The sequence below is a fragment of the Oncorhynchus keta genome, unplaced genomic scaffold, assembly GCF_023373465.1.
Source record: "Oncorhynchus keta strain PuntledgeMale-10-30-2019 unplaced genomic scaffold, Oket_V2 Un_contig_15283_pilon_pilon, whole genome shotgun sequence".
NCBI classification, from domain to species: domain Eukaryota; kingdom Metazoa; phylum Chordata; class Actinopteri; order Salmoniformes; family Salmonidae; genus Oncorhynchus; species Oncorhynchus keta.
The window spans coordinates 7,171-22,500 of record NW_026279230.1 but is presented as its reverse complement, the minus strand read 5'-3'; the positions used below and the strand labels follow the sequence as shown (position 1 = coordinate 22,500).

Genomic DNA, 15,330 nt, shown 5'->3' with positions numbered 1-15,330 from the left:
CTGTTTTATAATCGCACTGAGACCATTTTTAATTATGAACAGAATCAACCAATAAGAGTTAGCAGGCTTTGCCCTGACGCGCCGTGGGGTTTGGGGCCATGTGTGCGAGTGAGGAGAGAGGAAGCTAAAATATTCATCAATTGTTCATGAGTGTTTTTGTTTGTTTGATAGTTCGCTCGTTTGCTTTTTCTCTCAGTTGTAAATCCCTGTTGATGTGAACAGAAAATGGATTAACTCCACTTCCCCTCAAACTCCAAACTCTGTACTTGCACATAGTCAGAATGCTAAATTCACTCAAAGACTTTGGAGATGAGGGTAAATCGACTGCCTTTCTCCACTGTTTATGGAAGATAATCCTGAAACGTACTGCTATGCTCTCTGAGGTTATACTGTTGTTGAAATGTTTTATTACCCAAGTGAGGCGACACTGAGCTGTACTTTAGATTGTTTTACACTAAACTTTTTGGGTGAAAATAGCCCAGTTGGCCCATAATGCAGACAGTAGTCCTAAACTAGATCCACTGCAGCATAGAAACTATGGAAACCTGTGAGCTTCAGTATCAAACGGCCTTATATGGACTACAGTACAGTAGTTATCCATTGAGACAGTACTGAGGATAAAAACCTTTATGGGCTAGTTTCCCAGACACGGATTAAGCTTGGTCTTGGACAAAGAAGCACTTTCAATTGAGAATCCTTTTAGTGTCTGGGAAAGCAGCCTTCCGGCTCCTACTCCTGTTGGATGGGGTTAGATGTCCTTAGATCCCATAGTCCTGAAGGTCGTGGTGGCACAGTAATCCTGCAGCCTTGGCCTCCTCTCCACCTACTCTAACAGCCTCTAGCCTTCCCATACAGATTTACAACCCTGAATATCTCCAGGTCTTTCTACTGCTCGTAGCCTTTATGGTGTGTCTTCTGTTGTTGCCCTGGCTTAGCGCTGGCACCGTGGGCCCTCACACACACGCACGCACGCACGCACGCACGCACGCACACACACACACACACACACACAGTAAAGTCGGTAGTTGGCACCGGGCAGTGGCAAGCTTGGCAGAACAACCAGGTGTCTGACTGCATCTCTGTCGCTAGCCCGTGAAAACGCTAGCGGCTAACAGCAGGGTGCGATCCGGCACTGGCAGAGAGAGAGGAGAGGAGAGGAGAGGAGAGGAGAGGAGAGGAGAGGTGAGAGGTGAGGAGAGGAGAGGAGGAGGGAGAGGAGAGGAGAGGAGAGGAGAGAGGAGAGGGAGAGGAGAGGAGAGGAGAGGAGAGGAGAGGAGAGGAGAGGAGAGGAGAGGAGAGGAGAGGAGAGGAGAGGAGAGCTGGGCTAGCGTGCAATAGCCAGGCTGAGGAGGGACGGCAAGCGCCCCGGTGTTAGGAGCACTGAGGAATGTACAGCTTACCTTCAGGGTGGAGGAGTTTTAGGGATGAGGTCATGGTCTCGTCTCGTCTCTGCCCCCTAGCTTCCAATGGCTTTATAAAAGACACGAGGAACAGTCGTTGAGTTGTTTTACCAATTTGTGGCTAGCTAGCTAATAACATGAACATTATTTTTTATCTCTTGAGGGTATGAAGAGGCTTATAAATGTATGGTGTGTGAGAAGATGGTCCTATCTGCCCCCTAGCTTCCAATGGTTTCATAAAGAGACACTAAGTGCAGTCATTGAGACACTAAGTGCAGTCATTGAGACACTTGGTGCAGTCTCCCCACTTTGTGGCTTAGGCTTACCCTAGAGAAATCAATAGCATGTGATTAACCAGTAACACAAAGTTTGGTTTCATCAAATGAGTTCACAGTTCCATTCCACCCTTTACAATCAAGTCAAAGTGGTTCGACTGATTTTCCTACTTAGATTCCCCATTGATGACTCTGTCTGTTTGCTCATTAATGAACACCATCTCCAGGACAGGCTCACCATAAAACATGAACAATCCATTTTTGTCCCCCCTCTTTCTCTTGCTTCATCTCTCATCATCTCTCTTTCATCTGTCTCATTCATCTCTCTCTTCATCTCTCTCTTCATCTCTCTCTTCATCTCTCTCTTCATCTGTCTCTTCATCTCTCTCTTCATCTGTCTCTTCATCTCTCTCTTCATCTGTCTCTTCATCTGTCTCTTCATCTGTCTCTTCATCTCTCTCTTCATCTCTCTCTTCATCTCTCTCTTCATCTGTCTCTTCATCTGTCTCTTCATCTCTCTTCATCTCCTCCCAGAGGACACGCTGAAGCTCCACAACGGACCAGCCAAGAACAGTTATATGGAGCAGAGCTTCCATGGCCTGAACCCCGTGCTCAACATCCCTGTACACCTGGGCCAGGTGGAGCAGGCTAAGCGCAACGCCGCCTGACTGGCCCCACGTTGGAGCACTGGGTAGACGGCCTGGTGGGTGCGATGTGGGAGGCTGGGGACGTGTGTTCCACCTCCATGACAGGGGGACCTGGAACATCCTGCCCCGTCATGCAGACCTGCGCCAAGACCCCTGGAGCTCGCTCAGCCCCGGACCCCAAGTCCCAGCTGGTTCCGCCGCACGCCGACGGGCGCATCAGGTAGCAGTGGCGCCTCCGGCTGGACGGGAGGCCACATTGCCGGTCTTAAGTTTAAATAATTTATTTTTTAAGTCTCCTTTTTTTTTTCATTTGACTTAATGGATCAGAAAAGAAGAGAAAAGACGGAAGTTGTGTTTTTTTTTAAGGTTGGTTGGAGGTTGTAGGAACGTTGAAGAGGAAGAGAATGTCTGGGGAAGGTTCTGTGGTGTTTCAGACTCCTCCTCTTTGGGGTTTGTGCCGGCTTTGTCGTGTTCTGTTTCTCAATGTATTAATTTGAATCTCGCCGCTGAGTTTACTGTGATTGATGCTGTGTCCGACGTAGAGACAAATGTTGCTTTGCCAAGCACCTAGTAAGGCCGCCTAGTCTGCTGCCAAATGGAAGAGCGATTGAGAAGTCAGTCAGAAGTCAGAGTGTTCGGGGTGGAACAGGATAGTCGACACTGGTAGTGGACCAAGTTCTGGGCCCGTATTCACAAAGCCTCTCAGAGTACGAGTGCTGATTTAGAATCAGTTTTCTCTTTTAAATCATAATGAATATGATTATATAGACAGGGCGGGACCTGGTCCTAGATCAGCACTTGTACTCTGAGGTGCTTTGTGAATACGAGGCCTGCTTCTCAAGGTTGGTTTGGCCTACATGTAGGGAGATGAACCGCAACCTCGGAGTGTGTCGCGAAGATGTATCTTTAAAAAAAAAAGCTACATTCTTTGCCTCGATCTTTGCGTATGACTGACAAAGTTACTATGGCACAGCGCTACTTATTGACTTTCAGTGCCTGAACAGGAGAAAGGTGTGTGGGTGTGACTGGACTATGGAGTGGCATTAGTGCCAGTAGAAGTTGAATTCAATTCATGAATGATTAAAACTAGATTCAGTTCCTATTGGCACTGATATCACTCCATACTGGACAGCCTGAAACTTGAAATGAAAGTATATCAGCTGTGCTTTCGCAAGAAAACAGACATTCTCAAGCTTATTTTTTCATTTCCTTTTCTAAGATTTTTTGTTAATTTGTTTTTAACGACCGTTTATGTTGCAAGTATGAAACAGATTATCTCTCAAAGTTATTGTCGAGTGAATGGAGTGAGTTGTCCACAAGTTGCTATTTATTTATAAGTTTATATAAATACAGAATATTTTTAGTCAATGACTAAATGACTACAACTGCGTTGGCAGCTCGATAAATATTTTTTGTAAAGAGAAACTGCCTTTATTTACAAAGGCCAATGCCCCAATGAACCTGTATACCTATTTTGGGCGCAACAAACCTAATGCCCGCCTGTGTGTCCGTGTTGTCCGGTCTGAATAGCTCTTCCTGTCTTGGTTCTTTCGTTGACTGTTTGCCAAGTCTACATCACACGGGGAAGCACCCAGGACTGAAAGGTCACAGAAAGGTCAGCTTCCTCCTGACAACCTCCCTAACAGAGAAGTAAACAAAAAAAGACAGAAACTCTCCAAAATGTGTGTTGAAGTCATTTCGTGGTGATGTTACATTTCCTACTCGGTTCCGTGTCAGTACCAGGATGTTAGTGATTGATGATGCTGTTCATGCTTTGGCAAAAATGGAAACAAATAGTGATTTATATCTTGTATCTTGATCAAGGAACTGTCGGATTGGGCCCAGGCAACTTTGGTTTTCACCTGTTCTACTACATGCTAAGTTCTTTTGCTGCCATCAAGACTCTCTCAGTGTACCACAGTTCAAACACAGCCTATAGCACAGTGCGCCCTTCTCCAACCACCATGGAGGTAACTACGATCTGCCTCTTCGCTTGTTTGGCTTCAACTCAATTCTCCTCACAACCTAATTTGGTCCCAATTTAGAATCCAATCTGTGATTGTCAACGTGATTTGGCAGTCAAACGTGCTAAGTGAATGTTTTCACCAGGGCTCATCAGCGATCGTTAGTGAGTTAATCAATGGCCCAAGTTCACCTTGGACCTTGTTGGATGTATCGATCCTAATAAGTGTCAGTCCTGTCACTCAAACGTGAACTGTTGTGTGTTGTTGCCATGGTTACAAAGAAGGGCAATTTTGCCTATATAGGGCTCGCCAGCTTCTAGTGCTAAAACCCAGAAGTGAGTTACCTCTGGTTCGTTCAGCCTTTCCTATGGGGAAAGAATGGGGTTTTGGGATAAACACTGAAAATAAGGTCAGAGGTTAACACAGGCTTAGGAGATCTTATACAGTACACTTTGTTCTATGAAATAATATCAGTCAGTTCACATGACCTTTATCTTTATGTGCTTTTTTTATTACATAAATGCTTCAAAATTCACAAAGTGATGTACAAGATCTCCTAACCCTGTGTTTACCACAGACCTTATTTTCAGTGTTTATCCAAAAACCCTACAAAATTGCCATTCATTTTCCCATAGGCTTTGTCCAACAAACCATGGCGGATTTAGTGCCTACAAAAAGACGCCATTACTATTTCTCTGTATTAGCTAGCTAGCTAATAACATAACAGCTAGATACAGATATGACCCTGACCTCCTTTTACTGGCAGTGCCATTATCACATTGAAACAAATACTTAAATTGACAAATACTTTGCCCATTGTTCAAAAGTACAATTATCATTCTCGAGAAGTGAATTGAAATACGTTACTCGATGTAAAAGTCCTATTTTGTTACAAAAAAAAATGAAGAAAATGTACATAAATATTTTGTATTGAAAATATGTTTCAAACTCATTCTATGTAAATACAGATGCAGTGTGGAAAGATTATGAAGTGGAATTATAGTAAAAGAAGATCTGATACCTAGTGTTACTTGTTGCTAGTTGGGCACAGACTGATTTTAGGTACATAACCGGTTTCAATGTTTTGGAAAGATCTAAGGAGTAAGGAATGACTCAGAATTGGGTAAAGCTTTTAATATTATTGTTCGCCTTTCAGAGAACATCATGACAGGATGTTGTTTCTCTCTGCTGGAATGTATTGTTCAGCAACTGTTGCACAAACGTCTCTGATCTCAACGTTTCCCGAAGCGTCTGGGGAAACGTCAAAGTTTCCTAAAGTTTCAGGGGGAAACTCTGTGCCTTAGCTATCTATCTATACTCCTGCCTAGGGGACTCTTCAAACGTTCTGTCCATCTATGAACATTAAATTGTTACGGTCGTTTTTACTTTCCACAAAAAAAGTGAAAGAAGAGCACCAAGAGTTAGTCGTTGTGATTTGATGAAACCTGTAACACCAAAAAAGATGTCCTCTGTTGTAAATACCAAGCCTTCTTGTCTTTCGCTTTTACATTTTTGTGGATATTTTTTTTTGTTGTTGGTACATTTTTCTCTGACTGCTTTCTTTGAAATAAAAGAGCTCTCTCTAAATCTGTGTGGATTTCTATGCTTAAACACTTCAAGTTCATGACATGAGTTGTCACGAAATCCTTGTAACACAAGTCCTTCTCAATTATTTATGCACGTTTAAGTAGCCATAATCGCATTTTACTCTGGAAACAAAGTGTCAATTACACCACAATTAAAGTGATAGCACGGTCAAACAGTTCAGTCATTCCCACAGTTGTTTAATAATCACCCTCTTAAGTATTTGTTTCAATACTTGAAGTTGCTTCCACATGTTTTCCATGTTTTCCGTCGTCAGCTGTTGAGCACCAGAGACGCGTGCACCACGCATGTGGCAACTCTCCTGTTTTCAGCCTATTGACAAGAGAGTGGAGAGAGTTCAGGCCTTAAACAAATACTGTACCATATGTCTCAGAGGCAGGCAACCGTGTGTAGATATAAAACAAACCACCTCAAACACAATATGCAGTAGCCAGAGATTCGGCTTCCCCTTTGCCTTCCAGAGATAATACATCTAGAAAACAGTGGACCTCACCAACAGTCAAACAATCCTCTTTCAATGTGCTGTGCGATGAATGATGCCGCCGTCGTCTGACCAGAGAAACCACTTGGGGATTCTGTGATCGTCTTCCCAACCTTCGTCATCAGAACAGAATAGGGGTTCTGTGTGATCCTCCTGGGCCTCTATCATCACACACATCTTCCCGTGCTTCTATCATCACACACGATCACAGGGTGTACTGAGTCTCTGACAGGCCCAGATCAAAGGGACACTACAGACCATAAGATCTCACGAAGCTCCCACAAGGCGCCGAACACGCCGGATAATTAGTCCAGGGTGACTGGAAGGAGAGAGTGTGTGTTTGTGTGTCTGTGTCTGCTTAGTGAGTGTGAATTCACATCTGTGAGGAGTGTGTCTGCATGCATGTGTGTATACAGTACGTGTGTCTGCCCGCGTGTGTGTCACATCTGTGAGGAGTGTGTGTGTTTTTAGGGGTGGGGGTCCCATCTGTGTGAAGAGTTTCTAACAATGTACATAAGCCACATCTTGCAGAGTAGTTTTTATTCACTATCTCTGACATGAAACAAACCCGTAGGTCTCATCCAACACATGTAAAACGTGACAGTGAGACAACGACAGCGGTATCACTGTCTCTCCTGAGGCGCATCACATTAATGTGACAGCAAACGTTTAAAAGGTGTTCTAATAAAGTTCAGAGATCAAAGCGGAATGTGAACAGCATCACACATGAAACAGCTGAGGAGCTAATGACACAAGCAGTGTCTCCCTACAGGTGTTGGCGTGTTGCACACAGACATGCTATTGTGCTTAACGTTACATTTTGCTCATGTGTACTATTATTGTGGGTCAAAATCGAATGAATATGTTTGAAGATGTTTTCATCTTTAACGTGGTATTTGTCATAGGAGCCGGGTTTAATGTAAGGCGGTATGGTCCGGTATGGTGTCCAGGCAAAACAAGGTGTGACCTTGTCTCCGATACAAGTGAAAGGTTACATTTTTACCCCACCTCCCGGGTCAGCTATAACACGGCAGGGTGAAATGTAACAGTTTAAAAATCATGCTTAAATCATGACATGCAACAAGATACTGAAAGCCTTTATTGAGAACATGAGAACAACATTGCCATGTTTAACATTTTGTGTGGCAGAAATAATAAAGTCATAAAATGTATATTACTTTTACTGTCCCTTCTCGACTAACAACATCTGACAACAACTGAAGGTTTGCTCTGTGTGTGTGTGTGTGTGTGTGTGTGTGTGTGTGTGTGTGTGTGTGTGTGTGTGTGTGTGTGTGTGTGTGTGTGTGTGTGTGTGTGTGTGTGTGTGTGTGTGTGTGTGTGTGTGTGTGTGTGTGTGTGTGTGAATGTTGTGACAGTGGCATAGTGGTCCTGGGGTACAGGCTTGGTGGGACCTTAATTTGCATTCCCAGCACTGCAGCCAGACCTGTGGTGGTTAATTTCTGTATTACCAAATGAGGAGAGAGAAAACTTCACATACCAGTCAGAGTTATACTTAAACTCCATCTTTAATAATAAGAGTTTTGCAATAGCAATGGCTTTCAATAATGCGCCATTATCTAATAAACCAATGAAAGTGACAACACAAAAGTACAAAGATTTTTTATGGCCAAGATACACCCCTCTCAACCTACATGACAAAACACATATATTAGGAACACTTCACCAAGGGACATTATAATTGGGAAAGGAGTATCCCGTAGCCAGATAGCATTTGCTATAAATTATCGTTCAGTTTGGTCCCTAAGACGAGGTTCTAATCTTGTTCCTGGTACTTCATAGCACAGAACCATTACCTCATCCAATGGCATAACTCAATTGTCAACTCTAGATACTCCCATCTAAAGTTAAACCCCTTCTTGACCCCTCACCTGGACAAGCTCACTGAGGGGAGTGATTCTCTAGGTCATACACTGGTTCCAGACACTGCCATACACCTCCCCCCAATGCCAAAGGAAGGAGTGACTTGCGCAGAGACATTGTGGATACAAGTAATTGGCTCCCCGTTAATCACGCCATCCCATCACATGGTTTAAGAATAGGTAAAGACACATTCACATATGAAGACAATGTTCCCTCCTGTCCTCTTCCCTTTCTGATATTCCGCATAGCACCAGAGACATGTAAAAGACCTGAACTCTCCCCTCTCTGGGCCCCAAGTGACTGAGCCCCAGCTGAGGGAAGAAGTACAACTGCCAGCACCAGAGTCCAAAGGGATATATTCTAATAACAAGTATATCACATAAGCATATTTTGCAGATAAGACATCTTAATTATTCATCCACCACAGACCGCATTAGGCTTGTTACAACTAACCCTGACCCTTGCAGCCATTAGCTAGCTTCAATTTGAGCTACATGTTACAATTTTAAGAGTTGCTAACTTACATCAAATATATCTACACAAACGGGTTATAATCCTGAAGTAAGTTTAGTGAATCTAACTACAAAATAGGTGATGCCATCCCAAAAAACAAAAATGACTTTCTTACCTCAAAATCTGATTTTTGTCAATAATATCTGCAGATTTTATCACAGGGTCTTGTTTCTTCACATGAGGTTTGAGGACAAAACTGCGCATGTACACAACGAGTCACATGATGTTAGCTTGTTTCTGATTGGAGATATTGAGAGTGTTATAACTGTCCCGTGTTACAACCTTCCCCGGTCTCCCTTACCTGTGAAACATCAGCTTATCACGATTAACCCAACATTCCCCCCAAAATGTAGTCTTTTACACCATTATTACACCATTATTACACATTACTGCATGTCAGCCGCATGAAGAATGAGCGAATTGATTGGAAACCGGGTGGCATATGCTCCAAATTGAGTAGTGGTTTGAGAACAACACTTATTACACTTTGTCAAGGTGGAGATGAGTGGCCGAGACGCTCGCAGACAAGGGAGAGATTTGATTGCTTATTTCACTTTGTTTTCCACTATTTCACTTGCTTTGACAATGTAAATATATGTTTCCCATGCCAATGGCCCCTTAAATTGAAATTAAGTGGCCGAGGTGCACGTGGACAACAGTGGTTGCATCAATTCAGTGAATGCCTAATGACAATCGGAGAATGTCATTACAATCAGTGGCGAATTTAGCATATACATCTTGGTGGGGCAAACACAAAAATTGTGGGATGCATGTCAGCAAATACATTAATTGCACTATAACGGTGACAAACGGTGCCCACAAACAGCATAGTCCCAACAGCAGTCCCAACACCTTACCACTGCTACACCTGGCTATCAGCGGAGCCTTGTCTGGCAGCGAAACAGCTCATTTCAGCCTCATTTAATGCCTTTTCAAAAATATATAGCTGATATGGCTGAGTTGTTTAAACAAATGTGGTTCTACTGACAATTGAGATGTACAAACTATGACATAAAGGGACGACAAGCGAATAAGAGGAAATCCGTAATTGCGATTAAGACATAGCCTTCATTTCTCAGAACAAGAATAGACTGACTAGTTTCAGAAGTTCTTTGTTTCTGGACATTTTGATCAATTAGCCTGTAATCAGAACCCACAAATGCTGATGCTCAGATACTCAACTAGCCAAAAAGAAGTCCCGTTTTATTGCTTCTTTAATCAGACAACAGTTTTCAGCTGTGCTTTTAAAATAATTAGCAAAAAATAATTTCTAAATTAGCCCTGGGATTAGCTAACACACGTGCCAAACACAGGAGTGATGGTTGTTGATAATGGGCCTCTGTAATGTAGATATTCGTTTTTAAAAATCAGCCGCAGCTACAATAGTCATTTACAACATTAATGCTACACTGTATTTCTGATCAATTTGATGTTATTTTAATGGACAAAAATGTGCTTTTCTTTCTAAGTGGCTCCAAAACTTTGAACGGTGTTATATAAAACATTTTAAAAATACAATTTTTTTTGCTAAAAATGTGGGGCTCAAAACAGGTGCCCTGAAACGGGCCGCCACTTTACAGCACATGTAGGTGTTTTTGTAACAGATGTCTCTTTCCATTCACCAAATTGCGGGTGCACAGTGCACTGTTGGGGTTAGTATGCTGAAATGATTTTTGTGCGCGGGAGACAACAGAAGCGCTTGTTGTTAATTGTTTGACAATCAGGAGAAAACATTATGACTGGTTGTGTTTATGACACATTAAAAGGCGTAGGCAGCTTGTTTTCAATCGCATAGCTTAGAGTCCAAGGGCCGGAAATATGGGTGTTGCGACTGTCAGTGAAAAGCTGAGAGACCCAGGCAGGCACGCAATATTTTAAAACACAATCACGGGAAAAACTGTTTGGAAAACAAATGGCTATTGAGATGACAATGAAAAGACTGCAATCTGTATTTGTCTTAACAAATGTCTTTGGCCATATCACCAGTGAGAGTGTGCATATTCACTGTCTTTGGCCATATCACCAGTGAGTGTGCATATTCACTGTCTTTTGGCCATATCACCAGTGAGTGTGCATATTCACTGTCTTTGGCCATATTTGTGTGCATATTCACTTCTTTGGCCATACCACCAGTGAGTGTGCATATTCACATTGTCTTTGGCCATACCACCAGTGAGTGTGCATATTCACTGTCTTTGGCCATATCACCATTGAGTGTGCATATTCACTGTCTTTGGCCATATCACCAGTGAGTGTGCATATTCACTGTCTTTGGCCATATCAGTGAGTGTGCCAGTGAGTGTGCATATTCACTGTCTTTGGCCATATCACATTGTCTTTAGTGAGTGTGCATATTCACTGTCTTTGGCCATATCACCAGTGAGTGTGCATATTCACTGTCTTTGGCCATATCACCAGTGAGTGTGCATATTCACTGTCATATTTGGCTTTATATCACCAGTGAGTGTGCATATTCACTGTCTTTTTGGCCATATCACCAGTGAGTGTGCATATTCACTGTCTTTGGCCATATCACCAGTGAGTGTGCATATTCACTGTCTTTTTGGCCATATCACCAGTGAGTGTGCATATTCACTGTCTTTGCCATATCACCAGTGAGTGTGCATATTCACTGTCTTTGGCCATATCACCAGTGAGTGTGCATATTCACTGTCTTTGGCCATATCACCAGTGAGTGTGCATATTCACTGTCTTTGGCCATATCACCAGTGAGTGTGCATATTCACTGTCTTTGGCCATATCACCAGTGAGTGTGCATATTCACTGTCTTTTGGCCATATCACCAGTGAGTGTGCATATTCACTGTCTTTACATATTCACTGTCTTTGGCCATATGACCAGTGAGTGTGCTATTGTCTTTGGCCATATCACCAGTGAGTGTGCATATTCACTGTCTTTGGCCATATGACCAGTGAGTGTGCATATTCACTGTCTTTGGCCATATCACCAGTGAGTGTGCATATTCACTGTCTTTGGCCATATCACCAGTGAGTGTGCATATTCACTGTCTTTGGCCATATCACCAGTGAGTGTGCATATTCACTGTCTTTGGCCATATCACCAGTGAGTGTGCATATTCACTGTCTTTGGCCATATCACCAGTGAGTGTGCATATTCACTGTCTTTGGCCATATCACCAGTGAGTGTGCATATTCACTGTCTTTGGCCCTACTACCAGTGAGTGTGCATATTCATTGTCTTTGGCCATACCACCAGTGAGTGTGCATATTCACACCATTAGTCTTTGGCCATATCACCATTGAGTGTGCATATTCACTGTCTTTGACCAGCCATATCACCAGTGAGTGTGCATATTCACTGTCTTTGGCCATATGACCAGTGAGTGTGCATATTCACTGTCTTTTTCACCTTTAGGCCATATCACCAGTGAGTGTGCATATTCACTGTCTTTGGCCATATCACCAGTGAGTGTGCATATTCACTGTCTTTGGCCATATCACCTTGAGTGTGCATATTCACTGTCTTTGGCCATATCACCAGTGAGTGTGCATATTCACTGTCTTTGGCCCATATGACCAGTGAGTGTGCATATTCACTGTCTTTGGCCATATCACCAGTGAGTGTGCATATTCACTGTCTTTGGCCATATCACCAGTGAGTGTGCATATTCACTGTCTTTGGCCATATCACCATTGAGTGTGCATATTCACTGTCTTTGGTCATATCACCAGTGAGTGTGCATATTCACTGTCTTTGGCCATATCACCAGTGAGTGTGCATATTCACTGTCTTTGGCCATATCACCAGTGAGTGTGCATATTCACTGTCTTTTGGCCATATCACCAGTGAGTGTGGATATTCACTGTCTTTGCCATATCACCTTTGAGTGTGCATATTCACTGTCTTTGGCCATCATCACAGTGAGTGTGCACATTCACTGCTCCTTGGCCATATCACCAGTGAGTGTGCATATTCACTGTCTTTGGCCATATCACTGTGAGTGTGCACATTCACTGTCTTTGGCCATCACCAGTGAGTGTGATATTCACTGTCTTTGGCCATATCAGTGAGTGTGTATATTCACTGTCTTTGGCCATATCAATTGCAGTGAGTGAAAAAGGCATTATTCACTGTCTTTGGCCATATCAAATTAGAGTGTGCATATTCACTGTCTTTGGCCATATCACCAGTGAGTGTGCATATTCACTGTCTTTGGCCATATCACCTTTGAGTGCATATTCACTGTCTTTGGCCATATCACCAGTGAGTGTGCATATTCACTGTCTTTGGCCATATCACCTTTGAGTGTGCATATTCACTGTCTTTGGCCATATCACCAGTGAGTGTGCATATTCACTGTCTTTGGCCATATCACCAGTGAGTGTGCATATTCACTGTCTTTGGCCATATCACCAGTGAGTGTGCACATTCACTGTCTTTGGCCATATCACCAGTGAGTGTGCATATTCACTGTCTTTGGCCATATCACCAGTGAGTGTGCATATTCACTGTCTTTGGCCATATCACCAGTGAGTGTGCATATTCACTGTCTTTGGCCATATCACCAGTGAGTGCACACTGTCTTTGGCCATATCACCATTGAGTGTGCATATTCACTGTCTTTGCCATATCACCAGTGGGTGTGCATATTCACTGTCTTTGGCCATATCACCAGTGAGTGTGCATATTCACTGTCTTTGGCCATATCACCAGTGAGTGTGCATATTCACTGTCTTTGGCCATATCACCAGTGAGTGTGCATATTCACTGTCTTTGGCCATATCACCAGTGAGTGTGCATATTCACTGTCTTTGGCCATATCACCAGTGAGTGCATATTCACTGTCTTTGGCCATATCACCTTTGAGTGTGCATATTCACTGCCTTTGGCCATATCACCAGTGAGTGTGCATATTCACTGTCTTGGCCATATGACCAGTGAGTGTGCATATTCTGTCTTTGGCCATATCACCAGTGAGTGTGCATATTCACTGTCTTTGGCCATATCACCAGTGAGTGTGCATATTCACTGTCTTTGGCCATATCACCTTTTGAGTGAGTGTGCATATTCACTGTCTTGGCCATATCACCAGTGAGTGTGCATATTCACTGTCTTTGGCCATATCACCAGTGAGTGTGCATATTCACTGTCTTTGGCCATATCACCAGTGAGTGTATTCACTGTCTTTGGCCATATCACCAGTGAGTGTGCATATTCACTGTCTTTGGCCATATCACCAGTGAGTGTGCATATTCACTGTCTTTTTGGCCATATCACCATTATATTCACTGTCTTGGCCATATCACCAGTGAGTGTGCATATTCACTGTCTTTGGCCATATCACCAGTGAGTGTGCATATTCACTGTCTTTGGCCATATCACCTTTGAGTGTGCATATTCACTGTCTTTGGCCATATCACCAGTGAGTGTGCATATTCACTGTCTTTGGCCATATCACCAGTGAGTGTGCACATTCACTGTCTTTGGCCATATCACCAGTGAGTGTGCATATTCACTGTCTTTGGCCATATGACCAGTGAGTGTGCATATTCACTGTCTTTGGCCATATCACCAGTGAGTGTGCATATTCACTGTCTTTGGCCATATCACCAGTGAGTGTGCATATTCACTGTCTTTGGCCATATGACCAGTGAGTGTGCATATTCACTGTCTTTGGCCATATCACCATTGAGTGTGCATATTCACTGTCTTTGGCCATATCACCAGTGAGTGTGCATATTCACTGTCTTTGGCCATATCAGTGTGCATATTCACTGTCTTTGAGTGAGTGCATATTCACTGTCTTTGGCCATAGTGTGCATATTCACTGTCTTTGGCCATATCACCAGAGTGTGCATATTCACTGTCTTTGGCCATATCAATTGAGTGTGCATATTCACTGTCTTTGGCCATATCACCAGTGAGTGTGCAGTGGCCATATCACCAGCATATTCACTGTCTTTGGCCATATCACCAGTGAGTGTGCATATTCACTGTCTTTGGCCATATCACCAGTGAGTGTGCATATTCACTGTCTTTGGCCATATCACCAGTGAGTGTGCATATTCACTGTCTTTGGCCATATCACCAGTGAGTGTGCATATTCACTGTCTTTGGCCATATCACCAGTGAGTGTGCATATTCACTGTCTTTGGCCATATCACCAGTGAGTGTGCATATTCACTGTCTTTGGCCATATCACCAGTGAGTGTGCATATTCACTGTCTTTGGCCATATCACCAGTGAGTGTGAGTCTTTGTGCATATTCACTGTCTTTGGCCATATCACCAGTGAGTGTGCATATTCACTGTCTTTGGCCATATCACCAGTGAGTGTGCATATTCACTGTCTTTGGCCATATCACCAGTGAGTGTGCATATTCACTGTCTTTGGCCATATCACCAGTGAGTGTGCATATTCACTGTCTTTGGCCATATCACCAGTGAGTGTGCATATTCACTGTCTTTGGCCATATCACCAGTGAGTGTGCATATTCACTGTCTTTGGCCATATCACCAGTGAGTGTGCATATTCACTGTCTTTGGCCATATCACCAGTGAGTGTGCATATTCACTGTCTTTG

At 43.2% G+C, this 15,330-nt stretch overlaps 1 pseudogene; it reads left to right on the top strand.

Moving 5' to 3' along the window:
* LOC127918937 (xylosyltransferase 1-like) overlaps positions 1–2,850 on the top strand; it is a 21,563-nt pseudogene extending 18,713 nt beyond the window's left edge.
* Positions 2,851–15,330: the final 12,480 nt, after the last annotated feature.